The following is a 27,219-nucleotide window of genomic DNA, read 5'->3' on the forward strand; positions in this document are numbered from 1 at the left end:
CCTACACCATCACAATAAACCCATGTAATATAGTCTACACCATCACAATAAACCCATGTAATATAGTCTACACCATCACAATAAATCCATGTAATATAGTCTACACCATCACAATAAACCCATGTAATATAGTCTACACCATCACAATAAACCCATGTAATATAGTCTACACCATCACAATAAATCCATGTAATATAGTCTACACCATCACAATAAACCCATGTAATATAGTCTACCTACACCATCACAATAAATCCATGTAATATAGTCTACACCATCACAATAAACCCATGTAATATAGTCTACACCATCACAATAAATCCATGTAATATAGTCTACACCATCACACTAAATCCATGTAATATAGTCTACACCATCACAATAAACCCATGTAATATAGTCTACACCATCACAATAAACCCATGTAATATAGTCTACACCATCACAATAAATCCATGTAATATAGTCTACCTACACCATCACAATAAATCCATGTAATATAGTCTACCTACACCATCACAATAAATCCATGTAATATAGTCTACACCATCACAATAAATCCATGTAATATAGTCTACACCATCACAATAAATCCATGTAATATAGTCTACACCATCACAATAAATCCATGTAATATAGTCTACCTACACCATCACAATAAACCCATGTAATATAGTCTACACCATCACAATAAATCCATGTAATATAGTCTACCTACACCATCACAATAAACCCATGTAATATAGTCTACACCATCACAATAAATCCATGTAATATAGTCTACACCATCACAATAAATCCATGTAATATAGTCTACACCATCACAATAAATCCATGTAATATAGTCTACACCATCACAATAAACCCATGTAATATAGTCTACACCATCACAATAAATCCATGTAATATAGTCTACCTACACCATCACAATAAATCCATGTAATATAGTCTACCTACACCTTCACAATAAATCCATGTAATATAGTCTACACCATCACAATAAATCCATGTAATATAGTCTACACCATCACAATAAATCCATGTAATATAGTCTACACCATCACAATAAATCCATGTAATATAGTCTACACCATCACAATAAATCCATGTAATATAGTCTACCTACACCATCACAATAAATCCATGTAATATAGTCTACCTACACCATCACAATAAATCCATGTAATATAGTCTACACCATCACAATAAATCCATGTAATATAGTCTACACCATCACAATAAATCCATGTAATATAGTCTACACCATCACAATAAATCCATGTAATATAGTCTACCTACACCATCACAATAAATCCATGTAATATAGTCTACACCATCACAATAAATCCATGTAATATAGTCTACACCATCACAATAAATCCATGTAATATAGTCTACACCATCACAATAAATCCATGTAATATAGTCTACACCATCACAATAAATCCATGTAATATAGTCTACCTACACCATCACAATAAATCCATGTAATATAGTCTACCTACACCATCACAATAAATCCATGTAATATAGTCTACACCACCACAATAAATCCATGTAATATAGTCTACCTACACCATCGCAATAAATCCATGTAATATAGTCTACCTACACCATCACAATAAATCCATGTAATATAGTCTACACCATCACAATAAATCCATGTAATATAGTCTACACCATCACAATAAACCCATGTAATATAGTCTACCTACACCATCACAATAAATCCATGTAATATAGTCTACACCATCACAATAAATCCATGTAATATAGTCTACCTACACCATCACAATAAATCCATGTAATATAGTCCACACCATCACAATAAATCCATGTAAATATAGTCTACCTACACCATCACAATAAATCCATGTAATATAGTCTACACCATCACAATAAATCCATGTAATATAGTCTACACCATCACAATAAATCCATGTAATATAGTCTACACCATCACAATAAATCCATGTAATATAGTCTACCTACACCATCACAATAAATCCATGTAATATAGTCTACCTACACCATCACAATAAATCCATGTAATATAGTCTACACCATCACAATAAATCCATGTAATATAGTCTACACCATCACAATAAATCCATGTAATATAGTCTACCTACACCATCACAATAAATCCATGTAATATAGTCTACCTACACCATCACAATAAATCCATGTAAATATAGTCTACCTACACCATCACAATAAATCCATGTAAATATAGTCTACACCATCACAATAAATCCATGTAATATAGTCTACACCATCACAATAAATCCATGTAATATAGTCTACACCATCACAATAAATCCATGTAATATAGTCTACACCATCACAATAAATCCATGTAATATAGTCTACACCATCACAATAAATCCATGTAATATAGTCTACCTACACCATCACAATAAATCCATGTAATATAGTCTACCTACACCATCACAATAAATCCATGTAATATAGTCTACACCATCACAACAAATCCATGTAATATAGTCTACACCATCACAATAAATCCATGTAATATAGTCTACACCTAGCACAGGCAGACAGACTTCTTATTGGATGGTCTAGTGGTAATATTGTTTAGATTGTTTCAGGATATTGATTGACAGGAAGTTCCTCTCACATGTAATTAGTTTTATTGATCCGTGAAGTTATATCTCTGTTATTATGTAAAACACGTATCGATCTGAAGCTCATCGGTTCAGGACGTTGATACTGTATGTTGACGGTTAAAAAAAAAAAAAAGTTTAATTCCAACTCATAGTCCGTTACCATGACGACAGTACGTGTAGTGGGTGTCGGCGAATTCACTTCGACGATGACATTATGGGGGAGGACTGGTGGAAAGCATATGCTCGATCTCACACACACACACACACACACACACACACACACACACACACACACACACACACACACACACACACACACACACACACACACACACACACACACACACACACACACACACACACACACACACACACACACACACACACACACACACACACACACACACACACACACAGCCTTGTTAGTTCCTCTCTCTCTCCCAGGCTGCGGCGTCATGCTTCCTGAGCAGACCGTTGTCAGAGCACCAGTAAGAATTAACGAGGTGTTGTAGAGCTCCACCATTAATGACATTTTAATCTAAATTGCGATATGGACATGCACACTCTTTCCAAATCGCAAAAAAAAGGCTGCGATATTTTGAGACGACACTGAGCCCGTCTGTAACACTCATTACTGGACCTGACTGGACCTGACTGGACCTGACTGGACCTGACTGGACTGGACCTGACTGGACTGGACCTGACTGGACTGGACCTGACTGGACCTGACTGGACCTGACCTGACTGGACCTGACAGACCTGACTGGACCTGACTGGACCTGACTAGAGCTGACTGGACCTGACTGGACCTGACTGGACCTGACTGGACCTGACAGACCTGACTGGACCTGACTGGACCTGATTGAGCTGACTGGACCTGACTGGACCTGACTGGACCTGACTGGACCTGACTGACCTGACTGGACCTGACTGGACTGGACCTGACTGGACCTGACTGGACCTGACTGACCTGACTGGACCTGATTGGACCTGACTGGACCTGACCTGACTGGACCTGATTGGACCTGACTGGACCTGATTGGACCTGACTGGACCTAACTGGACCTGACCTGACTGGACCTGACTGGACCTGACTGGACTGGACCTGACTGGACTGGACCTGACTGGACCTGACTGGACCTGATTGGACCTGACTGGACCTGACTGGACCAAACCTGACTGGACCTGACTGGACTGGACCTGACTGGACTGGACCTGACTGGACCTGACAGAGTTGACTGGACCTGACTGGACCTGACTGGACTGAGCTGACTGGACCTGACTGGACTGAGCTGACTGGACCTGACTGGACCTGACCTGACTGGACCTGACTGAACCTGACTGGACCTGACCTGACTGGACCTGACAGAACCTGACTGGACCTGACCTGACTGGACCTGACTGAACCTGACTGGACCTGACTGGAGCTGACTGGACCTGACTGAACCTGACTGGACCTGACCTGACTGGACCTGACTGGACCTGACTGGACCTGACAGAGTTGACTGGACCTGACTGGACCTGACCTGACTGGACCTGACTGAACCTGACTGGACCTGACCTGACTGGACCTGACTGGACCTGACAGAGTTGACTGGACCTGACTGGACCTGACAGAGTTGACTGGACCTGACTGGGTCCTGACAGAGTTGACTGGACCTGACTGGACCTGACTGGACCTGACTGACCTGACTAGACCTGACTGAACCTGACTGGACCTGACTAGACCTGACTGACCTGACTAGACCTGACTGAACCTGACTGGACCTGACTGGACCTGACTGGACCTGACTGAGCTGACTGGACCTGACTGAACCTGACTGGACCTGACTGAACCTGACTGACCTGACTGGACCTGACTGACCTGACTGGACCTGATTGGACCTGACTGGAGCTGACTGAGCTGACTGAGCTGACTGAGCTGACTGGACCTGACTGAGCTGACTGGACCTGACTGGACCTGACTGAGCTGACTGACCTGACTGAGTTGACTGGACCTGACTGGACCTGACTGAGCTGACTGGACCTGACTGGACCTGACTGGACCTGACTGGAGCTGACTGAGCTGACTGGACCTAACGGAGCTGACTGGACCTGACTGAGCTGACTGGACCTGACTGAGCTGACGGAGCTGACTGACCTGACTGAGCTGACTGACCTGACTAGGCTGACTGGACCTGACTGAGCTGACTAGACGTGACGGAGCTCGACAACATTCCGCTAGCCGAACCCCTTGACAACATTCCGCTAGCGGAACCCCTCGACAACATTCTGCTAGCGGAACCCCTCGACAACATTCCGCTAGCCGAACCCCTCGACAACATTCCGCTAGCCGAACCCCTCGACAACATTCCGCTAGCCGAACCCCTCGACAACATTCCGCTAGCCGAACCCCTTGACAACATTCCGCTAGCCGAACCCCTTGACAACATTCCGCTAGCCGAACCCCTTGACAAAATTCCGCTAGCCGAACCCCTCGACAACATTCCGCTAGCCGAACCCCTCGACAACATTCCGCTAGCCGAACCCCTCGACAACATTCCGCTAGCCGAACCCCTCGACAACATTCCGCTAGCCGAACCCCTCGACAACATTCCGCTAGCCGAACCCCTTGACAACATTCCGCTAGCCGAACCCCTTGACAACATTCCGCTAGCCGAACCCCTTGACAACATTCCGCTAGCCGAACCCCTTGACAACATTCCGCTAGCCGAACCCCTTGACAACATTCCGCTAGCCGAACCCCTCGACAACATTCCGCTAGCGGAACCCCTCGACAACATTCCGCTAGCCGAACCCCTCGACAACATTCCGCTAGCCGAACCCCTCGACAACATTCCGCTAGCGGAACCCCTCAACAACATTCTGCTAGCGGAACCCCTCGACAACATTCCGCTAGCGGAACCCCTCGACAACATTCTGCTAGCGGAACCCCTCGACAACATTCTGCTAGCGGAACCCCTCGACAACAATTCAATAATGTTCTTTAAGAAATAGAAACAGTATGTGTGGAGGTCCTGGGCTGAAGTGGTTACAAGGTACTCTGTGGTTATGAGGCTGGTTGGACCCACTGACAAATTATCTAAAACAAAGTTAGGTGGCTTATGGTAGAGAAATTAACACGTAATTATCTGGCAAAAGTTCTGCTGGACATTCCTGCAGTCAGCATGTCAATTGCACATTCCCTCAACTTGAGACAAGTGACATTTTGTTTTTTGACAAAACTGTACATTTTAGTGGTATTTTATTGTCCCCAGCACAAGGTGCACCTGTGTAGTGACCATGCTGTTTAATCAGCTTCTTGATATGTCACACATGTCAAGTGGATGGATTATCTTGGCACAGGAGAACTGTTCACTAACAGGCATGTAAACAAATGTGTACACAACATTTGAGAGAAATAAGCTTTTTATGCTCATGGAAAATTTCTGGGTGTCTTTTTATTTCAGCTCATGAAACATGTGACCGACACTCTACATGTTGTGTTTCTATTATTGTCCAGTGTGCTTTGTCCCCTTTTCATTCGTTGTCATGCCGACAAAACTGCATTCCTCGGGCCCTCTGTATTCCCACCGCCAAATGAGAATGATCATTCTAGTTCTCGGATTCCAACTGTTCTGTTCTAGAATCTCAGGTAAAATCTCCTATATGTGATCCGAAAGGTGAAATGTTTTGCCCCTTTCGTGCAGCTCTGCCTCGGCGTAAGTCTACTTTCCCTTCCGCTGGTTTGTGAGTGTGTCTCAGAGAGAGTGTGTGTGTGTCTCAGAGAGTGTGTGTGTGCGTCTATCTCAGAGAGAGTGTGTGTGTCTCAGAGAGAGAGAGAGTGTGTGTGTCTCATAGAGAGAGAGAGAGAGAGAGAGAGTGTGTGTCTATCTCGGAGAGAGTGTGTGTGTGTCTATCTCAGAGAGAGTGTGTGTGTGTCTATCTCAGAGAGTGTGTGTGTGTGTGTGTGTGTGTCTATCTCAGAGAGAGAGTGTGTGTGTCTCAGAGAGAGAGTGTGTGTGTCTATCTCAGAGAGAGAGAGAGAGAGTGTGTGTGTGTCTATCGCAGAGAGAGAGAGAGAGAGAGAGAGAGTGTGTGTGTCTCAGAGAGTGTGTGTGTGCGTCTATCTCAGAGAGAGTGTGTGTGTCTCATAGAGAGAGAGAGAGAGAGAGAGAGAGTGTGTGTCTATCTCAGAGAGAGTGTGTGTGTCTCATAGAGAGAGAGAGAGTGTGTGTCTATCTCAGAGAGAGTGTGTGTGTGTCTATCTCAGAGAGAGTGTGTGTGTGTGTGTGTCTATCTCAGAGAGAGAGTGTGTGTGTCTCAGAGAGAGAGAGAGTGTGTGTGTCTATCTCAGAGAGAGAGAGAGAGTGTGTGTGTCTCATAGAGAGAGAGAGAGAGTGTGTGTCTATCTCAGAGAGAGTGTGTGTGTGTCTATCTCAGAGAGAGTGTGTGTGTGTCTATCTCAGAGAGAGTGTGTGTGTGTGTGTGTGTCTATCTCAGAGAGAGAGTGTGTGTGAGTGTGTGTGTGTGTGTGTGTGTGTGTGTGTGTGTGTGTGTGTGTGTGTGTGTGTGTGTGTGTGTGTGTGTGTGTGTGTGTGTGTGTGTGTGTGTGTGTGTGTGTGTGTGTGTCTCAGAGAGAGAGTGTGTGTGTCTCAGAGAGAGAGAGAGTGTGTGTGTCTATCTCAGAGAGAGAGAGAGAGAGAGAGTGTGTGTGTGTCTATCGCAGAGAGAGAGAGAGAGAGAGAGTGTGTGTGTGTCTCGGAGAGAGAGAGAGTGTGTGTGTGTCTCGGAGAGAGAGAGTGTGTGTGTGTCTCGGAGAGAGAGCGTGTGTGTGTGTCTCAGAGAGAGAGAGAGTGTGTGTGTCTCTCAGAGAGAGAGAGAGTGTGTGTGTGTCTCGGAGAGAGAGAGTGTGTGTGTGTCTCAGAGAGAGAGAGAGTGTGTGTGTGTCTCAGAGAGAGAGAGTGTGTGTGTGTCTCAGAAAGAGCGAGTGTGTGTGTGTCTCAGAGAGAGAGAGTGTGTGTCTCAGAGAGAGAGAGTGTGTGTCTCAGAGAGAGAGAGTGTGTGTCTCAGAGAGAGAGAGTGTGTGTCTCAGAGAGAGAGAGTGTGTGTGTGTCTCAGAGAGAGAGTGTGTGTCTCAGAGAGTGTGTGTGTGTCTCAGAGAGAGAGAGTGCAAGAATATGGTCCCTTCAATAAACTGCCCAGATGGAGAGATGGATATTGTTGATGGGGTGTCCAGGCCACTGCCTCAGCTTACTCTCTCTCTCCTTCACACCTCTCTCTGTTCTCTCTCTCCTTCACATCTCTCTCTCTCTGTTCTCTCTCTCCTTCATATCTCTCTCTCTGTTCTCTCTCTCCTTCACATCTCTCTCTCTGTTCTCTCTCTCCTTCACATCTCTCTCTCTGTTCTCTCTCTCCTTCACATCTCTCTCTGTTCTCTCTCTCCTTCACATCTCTCTCTGTTCTCTCTCTCCTTCACATCTCTCTCTGTTCTCTCTCCCCTTCACATCTCTCTCTCTGTTCTCTCTCTCTCTCCTTCACATCTCTCTCTCTGTTCTCTCCCCCCTTCACATCTCTCTCTGTTCTCTCTCCCCTTCACATCTCTCTCTCTGTTCTCTCTCTCTCTCCTTCACATCTCTCTCTCTGTTCTCTCTCTCCTTCACATCTATCTCTCTCTGTTCTCTCTCCCCTTCACATCTCTCTCTCTGTTCTCTCACCCCTTCACATCTCTCTCTCTGTTCTCTCTCCCCTTCACATCTCTCTCTCTGTTCTCTCTCTCTCTCCTTCACATCTCTCTCTCTGTTCTCTCTCTCCGTCACATCTATCTCTCTCTGTTCTCTCTCCCCTTCACATCTCTCTCTCTGTTCTCTCTCTCTCTCCTTCACATCTCTCTCTGTTCTCTCTCTCTCTCCTTCACATCTCTCTCTCTCTGTTCTCTCTCCCCTTCACATCTCTCTCTGTTCTCTCTCTCCTTCACATCTCTCTCTGTTCTCTCTCTCCTTCACATCTCTCTCTCTGTTCTCTCTCCCCTTCACATCTCTCTCTCTGTTCTCTCTCTCCTTCACATCTCTCTCTGTTCTCTCTCTCCTTCACATCTCTCTCTCTGTTCTCTCTCTCTCTGTTCTCTCTCTCCTTCACATCTCTCTCTGTTCTCTCTCTCCTTCACATCTCTCTCTGTTCTCTCTCTCCTTCACATCTCTCTCTGTTCTCTCTCCCCTTCACATCTCTCTCTCTGTTCTCTCTCTCTCTCCTTCACATCTCTCTCTGTTCTCTCTCTCCTTCACATCTCTCTCTGTTCTCTCTCTCTCTCCTTCACATCTATATATCTCTCTCTGTTCTCTCTCTCTGTTCTCTCTCCCCTTCACATCTCTCTCTGTTCTCTCTCTCTGTTCTCTCTCCCCTTCACATCTATATATCTCTCTCCTTCACATCTCTCTCTGTTCTCTCTCTCCTTCACATCTCTCTGTTCTCTCTCTCTGTTCTCTCTCCCCTTCACATCTCTCTCTGTTCTCTCTCTCTGTTCTCTCTCCCCTTCACATCTATATATCTCTCCTTCACATCTCTCTCTCATAGAACTGAGGACAGAGAATGTTCTGTCCTCTGAAGACTTGTTACAAGCTTTAAGTGTGAAGTGATTTCATCCCTCTGTGACCAAGAGAAAGTGGTTTTGGTTCAATTCTACTGAATTATTATTATTTTTTTGTTTCATGTTGAAAGATTAAAATCTGTGGTGAGATGAGACCGATGCTGCTGCTCTCCTCTTTAATATGACAGGTGGGTCTCGCGTCCAGAGGAAATCGATTTGACCAGAAAATGTTGCACGTCACTCCCTATGCAAATGAGCTGGCAGATCTCCCACTCCATCTCAGCTCCTGGCGGACAGCGCCAGCTGAACAGGGAGACTCAGCTGTTTCGCTGAATGTAAAGCAATTGACATTGTGCAGTTCAGAGCGCTCTGTACACAACCATGTCAGTCAGGGAACCGGTCCAGAACCGCTATTGGTCCCCTAACTAGAGGAGTTGATATTCAAATATACAGTTTAGTCAAAGCTCTTCCTGTCAGACACAGGTGATATACAGTTTAGTCACAGCTCTTCCTGTCAGACACAGGTGATATACAGTTTAGTCACAGCTCTTCTTTTCAGACACAGGTGATATACAGTTTAGTCACAGCTCTTCCTGTCAGACACAGGGGATATACAGTTTAGTCACAGCTCTTCCTGTCAGACACAGGGGATATACAGTTTAGTCACAGCTCTTCCTGTCAGACACAGGGGATATACAGTTTAGTCACAGCTCTTCCTGTCAGACACAGGTGATATACAGTTTAGTCACAGCTCTTCTTTTCAGACACAGGTGATATACAGTTTAGTCACAGCTCTTCCTGTCAGACACAGGGGATATACAGTTTAGTCACAGCTCTTCCTGTCAGACACAGGGGATATACAGTTTAGTCACAGCTCTTCTTTTCAGACACAGGTGATATACAGTTTAGTCACAGCTCTTCCTGTCAGACACAGGTGATATACATTAGGTAGCCCCGCCTCACATGCGTAGGCAGGCCACACACACACACACACACACACACACACACACACACACACACACACACACACACACACACACACACACACACACACACACACACACACACACACACACACACACACACACACACACACACACACACACACACACACACACACACACACACAACTTCATGCCCCGGCCACAGCTGTGCTCTTGGGATGTCTGAGAGGACATCAGGGCGGATCTTGGCAAGGCCTCCACCAGGCTTCCACTTTTCCTCAAAGGCAAGTCGTGTCCTCCACCTCCTTCCCCTCTCCACCCCTCCTCCTTATCTCCCTGGCGAGCCGTGTCCTCCACCTCCTTCCCCTCTCCACCCCTCCTCCTTATCTCCCTGGCGAGCCGTGTCCTCCACCTCCTTCCCCTCTCCACCCCTCCTCCTTATCTCCCTCCTCCTTATCTCCCTGGAGAGCCGTGTCCTCCACCTCCTTCCCCTCTCCACCCCTCCTCCTTATCTCCCCAGCGACCTGGCAAGGTCCTGTACAGATCGTCTGAATAATGAACCGTATAGGAGAGACCTAAACATACATCTCCCTCAGTTAGGGAGACAACGGAGGAATCTCTCTCTCTCTCCACCTCACTCTCTCTCTCTCCACCTCACTCTCTCTCTCTCTCCACTCTCTCTCTCTCTCTCTCTCTCGATGCCTCTCTCTCTCTCTCTCTCTCTCTCTCTCTCTCTCTCTCTCTCTCTCTCTCTCTCTCTCTCTCTCTCTCTCTCTCTCTCTCTCTCTCTCTCTCTCTCTCTCTCTCTCTCTCTCTCTCTCTCTCTCTCTCTCTCTCTCTCTCTCTTGCTCTCTCTCTCTCTCTCTCTAACATACTCTACATGACCAATAACATTTGTTCACCTGCTCGTCTAATATCTAATTCCAAAATCATGAACATTAATATGGAGTTGGTCTCTCTGATGCTATAACAGCCTCCACTCTTCTGGGAAGGCTTTCCACTAGATGTTGGTACATTTGCTATAACAGCCTCCACTCTTCTGGGAAGGCTTTCCACTAGATGTTGGGACATTGCTGCTATAACAGCCTCCACTCTTCTAGGAAGGCTTTCCACTAGATGTTGGGACATTGCTGCTATAACAGCCTCCACTCTTCTAGGAAGGCTTTCCACTAGATGTTGGAACATTGCTGCTATAACAGCCTCCACTCTTCTGGGAAGGCTTTCCACTAGATGTAGGAACATTGCTGCTATAACAGCCTCCACTCTTCTGGGAAGGCTTTCCACTAGATGTTGGAACATTGCTGCTATAACAGCCTCCACTCTTCTGGGAAGGCTTTCCACTAGATGTAGGAACATTGCTGCTATAACAGCCTCCACTCTTCTGTGAAGGCTTTCCACTAGATGTAGGAACATTGCTGCTATAACAGCCTCCACTCTTCTGGGAAGGCTTTCCACTAGATGTAGGAACATTGCTGCTATAACAGCCTCCACTCTTCTGTGAAGGCTTTCCACTAGATGTAGGAACATTGCTGCTATAACAGCCTCCACTCTTCTGGGAAGGCTTTCCACTAGATGTTGGAACATTGCTGCTATAACTCCCTCCACTCTTCTGGGAAGACTTTCCACTAGATGTTGGAACATTGCTGCAGGGACTTGCTTCCATTCAGCCATAAGAGCGTTGTGAGGTTTGGGGCACTGATGTTGGGAGATTAGGCCTGGCTCTCAGTCGGGATTCCAATTCATCCCAAAGGTGTTTGATAGGGTTGATATCAGGGCTCTGTGCAGGCCAGTCACGTTCTTCCACACAGATCTCACGGGGGGCATTGTCATGCTGAAACAGGAAAGGGCCATCCCCAAACTGCTGCCACAACGTTGGAAGAATGGAATCATCTAGAAGGTCATTGTATGCTGTAGCGTTAAGATTTCCCTTCACTGGAAATAAGGGGCCCAAACCATGAAAATCAGCCCCAGAACATTATTAATCCTCCGCCAAACTTTACAGTTGGCACTATGCAATGGGGCAAGTAGCGTTCTCCTGGCATCCGCCAAACCCAGATTTGTCTGTCGGACTTCCAGATGGTGAAGTGTGATTCATCACTCCAGAGAACGTGTTTCCACTGCTCCAATGGCTGTGAGCTTTACACCACTCCAGCCGACGCTTGGCGTTGCGCATGGTGATCTTAGGCTTGTGTGTGGCTGCTCGGCCATGGAAACCCATTTCATGAAGCTCCCGACTAACAGTTCTTGTGCTGACGTTGCTTCCAGAGGCAGTTTGGAACTCGGTAGTGAGAGTTGAAACCGAGGACAGATGATTTTTACACACGGTGCGTTTGAGCACTCGGGTGTCCCGTTCTGTGAGCTTGTGTGGCCTGCCACTTCACATGAGCCGTTGTTGCTCCAAGACGTTATCTCTTCACAATAACAGCACTTACAGTTTACCGGGTAGAAATTTGACGGACTGACTTGTTGGAAAGGTGGCATCCTATGAAGGTGCCACGTTGAAAGTCTCTGAGCTCTTCAGTAAGGCCCATTCTACTACCAATGTTTGTCTATGGAGATTTCATGGCTGTGTGCTCGATTTTATACACCTGTCACCCACGGGTATGGCTGAAATAGCCGAATCGACTCATTTGAAGGGGCGTTCCCATACTGCTGTATATATAGTGTACCTTGTCTCTTTTCTTGTTTAGGAGAAACACTGTCAATGTCTCGGCTGTCACTTTATCTCCCCCTTGCTTCTGACATGTCGTTGTCTGTGAAATATACTTGTTCCATTCGTTTCCTATCTCAGTTTCTCTACTGTTTTATCATGTGTAATAATGGCCTCTCGGTTTCTCTACTGTTTTATCATGTGTAATAATGGCCTCCCAGTTTCTCTACTGTTTTATCATGTGTAATAATGGCCTCCCAGTTTCTCTACTGTTTTATCATGTGTAATAATGGCCTCCTAGTTTCTCTACTGTTTTATCATGTGTAATAATGGCCTCCCAGTTTCTCTACTGTTTTATCATGTGTAATAATGGCCTCCCTAGTTTCTCTACTGTTTTATCATGTGTAATAATGGCCTCCCAGTTTCTCTACTGTTTTATTATGTGTAATAATGGCCTCCCAGTTTCTCTACTGTTTTATCATGTGTAATAATGGCCTCCCAGTTTCTCTACTGTTTTATCATGTGTAATGATGGTCTCCCGGTTTCTCTACTGTTTTATCATGTGTAATAATGGCCTCTCGGTTTCTCTACTGTTTTATCATGTGTAATAATGGCCTCCCGGTTTCTCTACTGTTTTATCATGTGTAATAATGGCCTCCCAGTTTCTCTACTGTTTTATCATGTGTAATAATGGCCTCCCGGTTTCTCTACTGTTTTATCATGTGTAATAATGGCCTCCCGGTTCATCTACTGTTTTATCATGTGTAATAATGGCCTCTCGGTTTCTCTACTGTTTTATCATGTGTAATAATGGCCTCTCGGTTTCTCTACTGTTTTATCATGTGTAATAATGGCCTCCCGGTTTCTCTACTGTTTTATCATGTGTAATAATGGCCTCCCAGTTTCTCTACTGTTTTATCATGTGTAATAATGGCCTCTCAGTTTCTCTACTGTTTTATCATGTGTAATAATGGCCTCCCAGTTTCTCTACTGTTTTATCATGTGTAATAATGGCCTCTCAGTTTCTCTACTGTTTTATCATGTGTAATAATGGCCTCCCAGTTTCTCTACTGTTTTATCATGTGTTCCTAATGGACTGTTTTCTACTGTTTTATCATGTGTAATAATGGCCTCTGACAGTTTCTCTACTGTTTTATCATGTGTAATAATGGCATTAGTTTCTCTACTGTTTTATCATGTGTAATAATGGCCTCCGGTTTCTCTACTGTTTTATCATTGTAATAATGGCCTCTCAGTTTCTCTACTGTTTTATCATGTGTAATAATGGCCTCCCAGTTTCTCTACTGTTTTATCATGTGTAATAATGGCCTCCCAGTTTCTCTACTGATTTATCATGTGTAATAATGGCCTCCCAGTTTCTCTACTGATTTATCATGTGTAATAATGGTTTTTCAGCAGAACATTCCACATCACGTCTAAAGGGCAAACGTCTCCAGACTAAATTGCATTTTGACACAACACATTGACTTACATGAGGAACGGATGTTACGCCATGCGAGCGTAGATGTACCGTGTTCACCTGACAGCCCTGGGCTGTTCCTGTTTGGACTGTTCCTGTTTGGACTGTTCCTGTTTGGGCTGCTGACATTTCTGACAGAGCGGGACTGTGTTTCTAACGTAGCGTGACGACACAAACATTAGAATCTCTGCTTTGGGGTTTTGGAGAAGAAAAACCATCTATCTGCTCTGATTTAAAAACCCCATTGGACCGGAGACAGTCTGTCCACATTCTACCAGCTGTTCCACTCGGTATCAGACGTTTACATTACTCAATGTACGTTTACAACTCAATGTACGTTTACAACTCAATGTACGTTTACAAGTCAATGTACGTTTACAACTCAATGTACGTTTACAACTCAATGTACGTTTACAATGTTAAGTTACTGCTTCTTCATATAACAGTTTACCACAGGACATCAGAGAGCCTAACCATAGTCCTTGTGCGATTTTTAAAAACCTCATCTCCAAAACAGAAACGTTTCAAGAAATTGAAATAATGGCCGTATTTTCCCGTTAACAAAAAATACAATTATGCAACTTCAGTATGTCTGCCGGTGAATGAAAGCCAGGCTACAGTTACTAAGTTGTACTAGATACTACTGCTATATGAGTCATATGAAATAGTCAAGTGTCGAGGTCAGTCATGGCTCCCGAATCCAGTGGCGCAGCGGTCTACTGCACTGCATCTCAGTGCTAGAGGCGTTACTACAGACCCTGGTTTGAATCCAGGCCGTATCACAGCGGTCTAATACACTGCATCTCAGTGCTAGAGGGGTCACTACAGACCCTGGTTCGAATTCAGGCCGTATCACAGCGGTCTACTGCACTGCATCTCAGTGCTAGAGGCGTTACTACAGACCCTGGTTTGAATCCAGGCCGTATCACAGCGGTCTAATACACTGCATCTCAGTGCTAGAGGGGTCACTACAGACCCTGGTTCGAATCCAGGCCGTATCACAGCGGTCTACTGCACTGCATCTCAGTGCTAGAGGCGTTACTACAGACCCTGGTTCGAATCCAGGCCGTATCACAGCGGTCTAATACACTGCATCACAGTGCTAGAGGCGTCACTACAGACCCTGGTTCGAATCCAGGCCGTATCACAGCGGTCTACTGCACTGCATCTTAGTGCTAGAGGCGTTACTACAGACCCTGGTTCGAATCCAGGCCGTATCACAGCGGTCTAATATACTGCATCTCAGTGCTAGAGGGGTCACTACAGACCCTGGTTCAAATCCAGGCTTTATCACAGCGGTCTAATACACTGCATCTCAGTCCAAAGGGGTCACTACAGACCCTGGTTCGAATCCAGGCCGTATCACAGCGGTCTAATACACTGCATCTCAGTGCTAGAGTCGTCACTACAGACACGCTGGTTCGAATCCAGGCCGTATCACAGCGGTCTAATACACTGCATCTCAGTGCTAGAGTCGTCACTACAGACACCCTGGTTCGAATCCAGGCCGTATCACAGCGGTCTAATACACTGCATCTCAGTGCTAGAGTCGTCACTACAGACACCCTGGTTCGAATCCAGGCCGTATCACAGCGGTCTAATACACTGCATCTCAGTGCTAGAGTCGTCACTACAGACACCCTGGTTCGAATCCAGGCTGTATCACAGCGGTTTAAGTGTCGAGTGGGCTAACCGCTTCCTCATATTACTGCTGGAGATAATGTATCTATGAAGGGTAATGATAAGGTAAGGGTTCTTCCAGGACATCCTGCTAAGCACGAGGGTCAACTGCCTTTAGCTCAGGTGTAAAGGACGTCCCTCTCCTTGCTCAGCTACGACCACTTCCTCCCACGTCCTCCTTATTCAGACTGTACCTGGCACCAACTCAGAGGACCTCTCCTTGCTCAGCTACGACCACTTCCTCCTTATTCAGACTGTACCTGGCACCAACTCAGAGGACCTCTGCTTTACAAAAACACGTGACAACACCTTCCTCGAGTGTCTTATCTGATCGCTCCATCTCAGAAGCTAATGAGGGACACTTAAGGCTGAGGAGCACGCTTCTCTTGCACACACACAGACACACACAGACACACACAGAGAGAGACACACACACACACACAGAGAGAGCTGCCACTAACATGTACACCAGCCTGTCTAGCTCTGTATCTAGCTAGTCATCTCCTGCTAAGGGAAGTAATTAAGTCGTTTTGGGAGGAGATTTGTCTGTTTTAATCCCCTTCCTGGACTGCAGCCAATTGTGCTGTGACACACACACACACACACACACACACACACACACACACACACACACACACACACACACACACACACACACACACACACACACACACACACACACACACACACACACACACACACACACACACACACACACACACACACACACACACACACACACACACACACGGTATTGTCATCTCAGCACTGTAGGACAGCCAGGTAATAAGAACTGAAGAGAGAGGGGTTTTGTTTTCCTGTAGTGAATTGCCATGATGGATCTGAAGCAGTGGCTCAATAAAACACTAACCCTGTTGTTGTGATTACATGATATCACCTGACTGGCTCGTCAAACCACTTCGGACAAATTGAGCCAGATGATTGGTTGGTCCTCTAGATTTAGTTGTTGTTGTTGATATCTAAAGAAATCACCTGACTGGCTCGTCAAACCACTTCGGACAAATTGAGCCAGATGATTGGTTGGTCCTCTAGATTTAGTTATTTTGATATCCCCCCAGACAAGGATGTGGTCCCTTTTTAAAGAGCCCAGTCAGTACTCTGACTTCTCTGTGACAGATACAGTGGCTAGATAGATGCTAGACTGTTGTCGTCGTCTCCCCCCATCCCGTTTAGTACCCTTGGGTTTGTTTGGATGTTATTCTCTAAAGATCAGTATGACAGGGAACGTGTGCTGAGGGGACTTCCTCACATCCCCTTTATTTGCTGTTCTGTTCCATTGTCTTCGATAGATACAACCTAGATGGACCAGTCTAGTAGTTCTGAATCAGAGCTCCACTATTCCACCAATACAACCTAGATGGACCAGTCTAGTAGTTCTGAATCAGAGCTCCACTATTCCACCAATACAACCTAGATGGACTAGTTTAGTAGTTCTGAATCAGAGCTCCACTATTCCACCAATACAACCTAGATGGACTAGTTTAGTAGTTCTGAATCAGAGCTCCACTATTCCATCAATACAACCTAGATGGACCAGTCCATTTAGTTCTGAATCAGAGCTCCACTATTCCACCAATACAACCTAGATGGACCAGTCTAGTAGTTCTGAATCAGAGCTCCACTATTCCACCAATACAACCTAGATGGACCAGTCCATTTAGTTCTGAATCAGAGCTCCACTATTCCACCAATACAACCTAGATGGACCAGTCCATTTAGTTCTGAATCAGAGCTCCACTATTCCACCAATACAACCTAGATGGACCAGTTTAGTAGTTCTGAATCAGAGCTCCACTATTCCACCAATACAACCTAGATGGACCAGTCTAGTAGTTCTGAATCAGAGCTCCACTATTCCACCAATACAACCTAGATGGACTAGTTTAGTAGTTCTGAATCAGAGCTCCACTATTCCACCAATACAACCTAGATGGACCAGTCTAGTAGTTCTGAATCAGAGCTCCACTATTCCACCAATACAATCTAGATGGACTAGTCCATTTAGTTCTGAATCAGAGCTCCACTATTCCACCAATACAACCTAGATGGACCAGTTTAGTAGTTCTGAATCAGAGCTCCACTATTCCACCAATACAATCTAGATGGACTAGTCCATTTAGTTCTGAATCAGAGCTCCACTATTCCACCAATACAACCTAGATGGACCAGTTTAGTAGTTCTGAATCAGAGCTCCACTATTCCACCAATACAACCTAGATGGACCAGTCTAGTAGTTCTGAATCAGAGCTCCACTATTCCATCAATACAACCTAGATGGACCAGTCTAGTAGTTCTGAATCAGAGCTCCACTATTCCACCAATACAATCTAGATGGACCAGTCTAGTAGTTCTGAATCAGAGCTCCACTATTCCACCAATACAATCTAGATGGACCAGTCCATTTAGTTCTGAATCAGAGCTCCACTATTCCACCAATACAACCTAGATGGACCAGTCTAGTAGTTCTGAATCAGAGCTCCACTATTCCACCAATACAACCTAGATGGACCAGTCTAGTAGTTCTGAATCAGAGCTCCACTATTCCACCAATACAACCTAGATGGACCAGTCCATTTAGTTCTGAATCAGAGCTCCACTATTCCACCAATACAACCTAGATGGACCAGTCTAGTAGTTCTGAATCAGAGCTCCACTATTCCACCAATACAACCTAGATGGACCAGTCTAGTAGTTCTGAATCAGAGCTCCACTATTCCACGGTCATCTCACAGGCTTTTCTACTGTATGTGAAACACACCGTGACCACAGGATTCATCATATCTGAGTGATTCATAATGTGATGCTGCTGGGTCTTCCATGGTTCCTCTCGCACTTCTACTACAGCGTTGTTCAATACTCCATGCTGATTGGCTAGGAGGGTATATTCTAGAGCGTTGATTCATTTCAGATATATAGACAGTTGGACAAGATATTGGACACCACCTGAAGTAGTTAAACTTAAATATTACAGCAACACATCACTACCCAGTCTCTCATGTTAACTAGTATAACTAGTCCACTGATCACCATCACTACCCAGTATCTCATGTTAACCAGTATAACTAGTCCCCTGATCACCGTCACTACCCAGTCTCATGTTAAATAGTATAACTAGTCCCCTGATCACTACCCAGTCTCTCATGTTAACCAGTATAACTAGTCCCCTGATCACCATCAGTACCCAGTATCTCATGTTAACCAGTATAACTAGTCCCCTGATCACCATCAGTACCCAGTCTATGTAGTGTGGGCCTCTCCCTTCTCCAGCTCCTGTAATACTCCCAGTAGGTTGTAGGACCCACACATCAGATAGATAGTGATAGTATAGCCTCCTTACCCCTCTCTGTGGGCCTCTCCCTTCTCCAGCTCCTGTATAACTCCCAGTAGGACCTTGATGGTCTCGTGGCTGGAGGAGATCAGGTTCTCCATGGCCTGAAGCTGTGATTTCACGTCCTCTCCTCCCTCCCCTTTCTGAGTCAGTACCGGTACTATCTGCTTACAGGCCCCCCCGGGGTTAACTCCCCCCGTAGTCGCTACGGTCGCTGGTTCGACCCCGCTACTCCTACAGCCCAGCGCCTCCCCCGTGGTCCGGGCCGACATCGTCTGTGGCGAGAACGTCTGTGATGAGAACGTTGCCGGTTCATGACACTGTGCCTGAGTAGTGCAGCCAGCGGCCCGCGGGAGAGTCTGAGACTGTAGTCCATTGAGCTCCAGTCCCTTCATTCGTTTGCTCCGTGCTGTCGGGCTCTCCAGACACTCCACCTGGGTCAGAGAGTTCCAGGAGATGGGACCGGTCACCTTGGAGACTGAGGAAGCCCCTCTCATGTCCCCCGGCAGAGTCCTGCTAGAGCCTGGCTCCTCAGAGTAGAGCAGCTGCCGTTTACCGGCCAGACGGTCCGAGGAGTCCAGTTCCCTGTGTTCTAGTCCTTCCAGGGGGTTGGACTCCACGCTGCAGATCTGGTAGCCGGTGGCCTGTGGGTTGGAGTCGGGCGTGTTGGAGGGAGAGGGGCCGTCTGTGAGCATCAGACAGTCAGAGTAGAGGACGTCGTCTGTACAGTGCTTCTCCACCGTAGCTATGCACTCCGTAGTATGCATCAAGGCTCTGGTTCTCTGTACTACTCCTCCTCCTCCTCCTCCTCCTCCACCGCAGGCGCCCCTGTCCCCTAAACTCTCCCCCGCTCTGGTTCTCTGTCCTCCTCCTCCTCCACCGCAGGCGCCCCTGTCCCCTAAACTCTCCACAGCTCTGGTTCTCTGTCCTCCTCCTCCTCCACCGCAGGCGCCCCTGTCCCCTAAACTCTCCCCCGCTCTGGTTCTCTGTCCTCCTCCTCCTCCACCGCAGGCGCCCCTGTCCCCTAAACTCTCCACAGCTCTGGAGTGCTTGCCGTCGATGACAAACCCATTGTTGTGGCCCTTGTCTCTCTCCACATGCTTGGTGTGGCTGTGGCCCTTCTTCCTCTCCATGGGAAAGGTCTTGTAACGGCTCCTGAGGTCCGGGGAGGTCTGGACCCCTGTGCTCTTGGTGACGTTGGGGATGGAGCGCCGAGCGGGCACTGTCATGTACTTGCGGTACGCCACCTTGGGGGGGAAAACGGTTTAGTGTTTAGAAAAAGGTGGTTTCACTTCACACGCCGACACATTACAGAGTAAACAACAACAACAACAACAACATTGGGACCTGGGGAGGGCTGCTCATTTAGGCTGTTACCGTAGTGCTTCACAGCTGATTCAAATCAGGAACTCATGATGAAATAATAAGCCTAACGTCCAGCCCTCGGAGTCCCCAGGACCGTGTGTGCCTAACGTCCAGCCCTCGGAGTCCCCAGGACCGTGTGTGCCTAACGTCCAGCCCTCGGAGTCCCCAGGACCGTGTGTGCCTAACGTCCAGCCCTCGGAGTCCCCAGGACCGTGTGTGCCTAACGTCCAGCCCTCGGAGTCCCCAGGACCGTGTGTGCCTAACGTCCAGCCCTCGGAGTCCCCAGGACCGTGTGTGCCTAACGTCCAGCCCTCGGAGTCCCCAGGACCGTGTGTGCCTAACGTCCAGCCCTCGGAGTCCCCAGGACCTTGTGTGCCTGACGTCCAGCCCTCGGAGTCCCCAGGACCGTGTGTGCCTGACGTCCAGCCCTCGGAGTCCCCAGGACCGTGTGTGCCTGACGTCCAGCCCTCGGACTCCCCAGGACCGTGTGTGCCTGACGTCCAGCCCTCGGACTCCCCAGGACCGTGTGTGCCTGACGTCCAGCCCTCGGAGTCCCCAGGACCGTGTGTGCCTGACGTCCAGCCCTCGGAGTCCCCAGGACCGTGTGTGCCTGACGTCCAGCCCTCGGAGTCCCCAGGACCGTGTGTGCCTGACGTCCAGCCCTCGGAGTCCCCAGGACCGTGTGTGCCTGACGTCCAGCCCTCGGAGTCCCCAGGACCGTGTGTGCCTGACGTCCAGCCCTCGGAGTCCCCAGGACCGTGTGTGCCTGACGTCCAGCCCTCGGAGTCCCCAGGACCGTGTGTGCCTGGCGTCCAGCCCTCGGAGTCCCCAGGACCGTGTGTGCCTGACGTCCAGCCCTCGGAGTCCCCAGGACCGTGTGTGCCTGACGTCCAGCCCTCGGAGTCCCCAGGACCGTGTGTGCCTGACGTCCAGCCCTCGGAGTCCCCAGGACCGTGTGTGCCTGACGTCCAGCCCTCGGAGTCCCCAGGACCGTGTGTGCCTGACGTCCAGCCCTCGGAGTCCCCAGGGTCGTGTGTGCCTAACGTCCAGCCCTCGGAGTCCCCAGGACCATGTGTGCCTGACGTCCAGCCCTCGGAGTCCCCAGGACCGTGTGTGCCTGACGTCCAGCCCTCGGAGTCCCCAGGACCGTGTGTGCCTGACGTCCAGCCCTCGGAGTCCCCAGGACCGTGTGTGCCTGACGTCCAGCCCTCGGAGTCCCCAGGGTCGTGTGTGCCTAACGTCCAGCCCTCGGAGTCCCCAGGACCATGTGTGCCTAACATCCAGCCCTCGGAGTCCCCAGGACTGTGTGTCTTATATTCCACTGGTCGTAGTACAGTAATACATTCATACATGTTCCCCCGAACCAAAGGGAGGGGTGGTTACACACCTTGTAGGAGCCTGGCTTGCCCCCCTTCCCGGCCTTCTGTAGAGCTGCCTCCCTCTGCTCGTTCTGCGCCTCGCAGATGTCCTTGAATCTCACCTGGAGGGCCTTGTTTCTCTTCCGTACCTACGATACAACTTTAATGTCATATTTAAAACATTGGTCTTTTTTTTTGCAATCTTGATGTTGTTCTCGATCACACACACACACACACACACACACACACACACACACACACACACACACACACACACACACACACACACACACACACACACACACACACACACACACACACACACACACACACACACACACACACACACACACACACACACACACACACACACACACACACACACACACACACACACATACATACACATACACATACACACACACCTGCTGCTGTGACCTGCTGCTGGTGTCCAGGAAGGAGTATTTGACCTCCAGGGCCAGCGAAGGGGAGGGGGTGGGCGCCACCTCTGAGTCCGACTCGGAGTTGGTGAGCATGCTTGTATCTCCCTCCGCCTTGCTCACCATGGTTCCTGAGAGAGAGAGAGAGTTAATCACTGTGGTGTATGAGAGAGAGAGAGAGAGAGAGAGAGAGAGAGAGAGAGAGAGAGAGAGAGAGAGAGAGAGAGAGAGAGAGAGAGAGAGAGAGAGAGAGAGAGAGAGAGAGAGAGAGAGAGAGAGAGAGAGAGAGAGAGAGAGAGAGAGAGAGAGAGAGAGAGAGAGAGAGAGAGAGAGAGAGAGAGAGAGAGAGAGAGAGAGAGAGAGAGAGAGAGGGGTGGGGGAGATATAGTGTTAGTTTCTCTCTCTGATTGGAGACTTTATTCACGGTAGAGGGAGGGAGATATAGTGTTAGTTTCTCTCTCTGATTGGAGACCTTATTCACGGTAGAGGGAGGGAGATATAGTGTTAGTTTCTCTCTCTGATTGGAGACCTTATTCACGGTAGAGGGAGGGAGATATAGTGTTAGTTTCTCTCTCTGATTGGAGACCTTATTCACGGTAGAGGGAAGGAGCCCTGGAGACGTGGGCTGGGGTGATTACACACAGACAGAGGGGTTTTCCTCTGAGTTAGTGTGTACAGACAGGTCATTAGAGAAACTAACAGCAGGTTAGATCACTCTGCCTTGTATGAAAGCAGGACACGTGTGACCTTGTTCTCAGTCAGTTAATTGCTCATTTGCTTTAAGTCCTAAGGAACAGGACCTGTGTCATTGCGTGAGAGAAAGGCTCAGGGTGATGTGCAGCAGAATCAAGCCCCTATAATGAATTATTGCATCATGCATTCTCTGTTCTTAGAACATTTGAAAGTAATTGTATCATAGCAACAAGCCTCATTTGTTTGTTCTGTCCAGAACCCTGATGTTCTGATGGGTACGAAGGAGTCTGTTATCTATTCAACTGTGTGTTTGTTCTGTCCAGAACCCTGATGTTCTGATGGGTACGAAGGAGTCTGTTATCTATTCAACTGTGTGTTTGTTCTGTCCAGAACCCTGATGTTCTGATGGGTACGAAGGAGTCTGTTATCTATTCAACTGTGTGTTTGTTCTGTCCAGAACCCTGATGTTCTGATGGGTACGAAGGAGTCTGTTATCTATTCAACTGTGTGTTTGTTCTTCTGATTCTCATAGTTCATCTCTCTCTCCCTCTCTCTCTTTCTCTCTCTGTCTGTTTCTCTCTCTGTCTGTCTCTCTCTCTCTCTGTCTCTGTCTGTTTCTCTCTCTCCCTCTCTCCCTCTCTCTCTCTTTCTCTCTCTGTCTGTTTCTCTCAATTGTCAATTGACTATAGTTTTCTCTCTCTCTCTCTCTCTCTCTCTCTCTCTCTCTCTCTCTCTCTCTCTCTCTCTCTCTCTCTCTCTCTCTCTCTCTCTCTCTCTGTCTCTGTCTCTCCGTCCTCTCTCTTTCGTCTCTCCGTCTCTCTCTCTCTCTCTCTCTCTCTCTCTCTCTCTCTCTCTCTCTCTCTCTCTCTGTCTCTGTCTCTCCATCCTCTCTCTCTGTCTCTCTCTCTCTCTCTCTCTTTCGTCTCTCCGTCCTCTCTCTCTCTCTCTACTCTCTCTACCCTCTCTACTCTCTCTACCCCCTCTACTCTCTCTATTCTCTCTCCGTCCCCTCTCTCTCTGTCTCTCTCATTTCCGTCCCCTCTCTTTCTTCTCTCCGTCCTCGATCTGTCTGCTGATTGTCTGACAGCTGTTCTACTCTTGGTTTCTCTCTGAATCAGGTCAGTGATGACTGTGATGGTGCCTGAGAACACATCAAACTCCCAGTGTCAGAAGTGAAAACCACAAAATCAAACATTCCACATGTCTAAAATATCACGCTCAGAGATAATGATGAGTGTTTCAGGATTATTAGAATTCAGACACAGCAGATAATGAAACAAGAGTCTCTCTGCTCTCTCAGACAGGAGTCTGGTTAACACTGTAGTACTGTAGATGAGTACAGAGTTTCTCCTCTGTCTCTCTCTCTGTCCACCACAGTAGTCTCTCTCTCTGTCCACCACAGTAGTCTCTCTCTCTGTCCACCCCAGTAGTCTCTTTCTCTGTCCACCACAGGAGTGTCTCTCTCTCTGTCCACCCCAGTAGTCTCTCTCTCTGTCCACCACAGTAGTCTCTCTCTCTGTCCACCACAGTAGTCTCTCTCTCTGTCCACCCCAGTAGTCTCTCTCTCTGTCCACCACAGTAGTCTCTCTCTCTGTCCACCACAGTAGTCTCTCTCTCTGTCCACCACAGTAGTCTCTCTCTCTGTCCACCCCAGTAGTCTCTTTCTCTGTCCACCACAGGAGTGTCTCTCTCTCTGTCCACCCCAGTAGTGTCTCTGTCCACCCCAGTAGTCTCTCTCTCTGTCCACCTCAGTAGTGTCTCTCTCTGTCCACCCCAGTAGTCTCTCTCTCTGTCCACCACAGGAGTGTCTCTCTCTGTCCACCCCAGTAGTGTCTCTCTCTGTCCACCCCAGTAGTGTCTCTCTCTGTCCACCCCAGTAGTGTCTCTCTCTGTCCACCCCAGTAGTGTCTCTCTCTGTCCACCCCAGTAGTGTCTCTCTCTGTCCACCCCAGTAGTGTCTCTCTCTGTCCACCCCAGTAGTGTCTCTCTCTGTCCACCCCAGTAGTGTCTCTCTCTGTCCACCCCAGTAGTGTCTCTCTCTGTCCACCCCAGTAGTGTCTCTCTCTGTCCACCCCAGTAGTGTCTCTCTCTGTCCACCCCAGTAGTGTCTCTCTCTGTCCACCCCAGTAGTGTCTCTCTCTGTCCACCCCAGTAGTGTCTCTCTCTGTCCACCCCAGTAGTGTCTCTCTCTGTCCACCCCAGTAGTGTCTCTCTCTGTCCACCCCAGTAGTGTCTCTCTCTGTCCACCCCAGTAGTGTCTCTCTCTGTCCACCCCAGTAGTGTCTCTCTCTGTCCACCCCAGTAGTGTCTCTCTCTGTCCACCCCAGTAGTGTCTCTCTCTGTCCACCCCAGTAGTGTCTCGGGGGGAGGGCGGTAGGGAAGGAGGGAGAGAGAGGGGAGTGGGGCAGGGAGAGGGAGGTTGGGAAGGAGGGAGAGATAGGGGAGTGGGGCAGGGAGAGGGAGGTAGGGAAGGAGGGAGAGCGAGGGGAGTGGGGCAGGGAGAGGGAGGTTGGGAAGGAGGGAGAGAGAGGGGAGTGGGGCAGGGAGAGGGAGGTAGGGAAGGAGGGAGAGAGAGGGGAGTGGGGCAGGGAGAGGGAGGTTGGGAAGGAGGGAGAGAGAGGGGAGTGGGGCAGGGAGAGGGAGGTAGGGAAGGAGGGAGAGAGAGGGGAGTGGGGCAGGGAGAGGGAGGTAGGGAAGGAGGGAGAGAGAGGGGAGTGGGGCAGGGAGAGGGAGGTTGGGAAGGAGGGAGAGAGAGGGGAGTGGGGCAGGGAGAGGGAGGTAGGGAAGGAGGGAGAGAGAGGGGAGGGGGCAGGGAGAGGGAGGTAGGGAAGGAGGGAGAGAGAGGGGAGTGGGGCAGGGAGAGGGAGGTTGGGAAGGAGGGAGAGAGAGGGGAGTGGGGCAGGGAGAGGGAGGTAGGGAAGGAGGGGGAGGAGGGGAGTGGGGCAGGGAGAGGGAGGTTGGGAAGGAGGGAGAGAGAGGGGAGTGGGGCAGGGAGAGGGAGGTAGGGAAGGAGGGAGAGAGAGGGGAGTGGGGCAGGGAGAGGGAGGTAGGGAAGGAGGGGGAGGAGGGGAGTGGGGCAGGGAGAGGGAGGTTGGGAAGGAGGGAGAGAGGGGAGTGGGGCAGGGAGAGGGAGGTAGGGAAGGAGGGGGAGGAGGGGAGTGGGGCAGGGAGAGGGAGGTTGGGAAGGAGGGAGAGAGAGGGGAGTGGGGCAGGGAGAGGGAGGTAGGGAAGGAGGGGGAGGAGGGGAGTGGGGCAGGGAGAGGGAGGTTGGGAAGGAGGGAGAGAGAGGGGAGTGGGGCAGGGAGAGGGAGGTAGGGAAGGAGGGGAGGAGGGGAGTGGGGCAGGGAGAGGGAGGTTGGGAAGGAGGGAGAGAGAGGGGAGTGGGGCAGGGAGAGGGAGGTTGGGAAGGAGGGAGAGAGCGATTTAAAGGATTGTTTGTAGTAATTGTTGCTCGCTGACACCGTGGATCATGTTACTGTCCGTCTTCCTGTCCCCAGCAGGAAGTTCCGATGGAGCTCGCTAACCACAGGACTATTTCTAGGCGCTGTGTGTTCAGGTTATTTAATGAAACCATGTATCAAAAGCATTGAACATATGTCAAGTCAACCAGGTACTTTATCAATATCAGATGAATCACATATATGATGTTTTATTCATGTCAGGATAGCTGATCAATAACCTGATATGTGATCGATAACCTGTTTGATAACCTGATATGTGATCGATAACCTGATCGATAACCTGATATGTGATTGATAACCTGTTCGATAACCTGATATGTGATCGATAACCTGTTCGATAACCTGATATGTGATCGATAACCTGATCGATAACCTGATATGTGATTGATAACCTGTTCGATAACCTGATCTGTGATTGATAACCTGTTCGATAACCTGATCTGTGATCGATAACCTGATTGATAACCTGATATGTGATTGATAAACTGTTCGATAACCTGATCTGTGATCGATAACCTGATCGATAACCTGATATGTGATTGATAACCTCTTCGATAACCTGATCTGCGATCGATAACCTGATTGATAACCTGATCGATAACCT

At 48.2% G+C, this 27,219-nt stretch overlaps 1 protein-coding gene across 1 annotated transcript in view; it reads left to right on the forward strand.

Moving 5' to 3' along the window:
- The window catches only part of LOC124018336 (dedicator of cytokinesis protein 1-like), a 338,789-nt gene that overhangs the window by 258,141 nt on the left and 53,429 nt on the right, over nt 1-27,219 (forward strand).

Source organism: Oncorhynchus gorbuscha, unplaced genomic scaffold (genome assembly GCF_021184085.1).
Source record: "Oncorhynchus gorbuscha isolate QuinsamMale2020 ecotype Even-year unplaced genomic scaffold, OgorEven_v1.0 Un_scaffold_480, whole genome shotgun sequence".
NCBI classification, from domain to species: domain Eukaryota; kingdom Metazoa; phylum Chordata; class Actinopteri; order Salmoniformes; family Salmonidae; genus Oncorhynchus; species Oncorhynchus gorbuscha.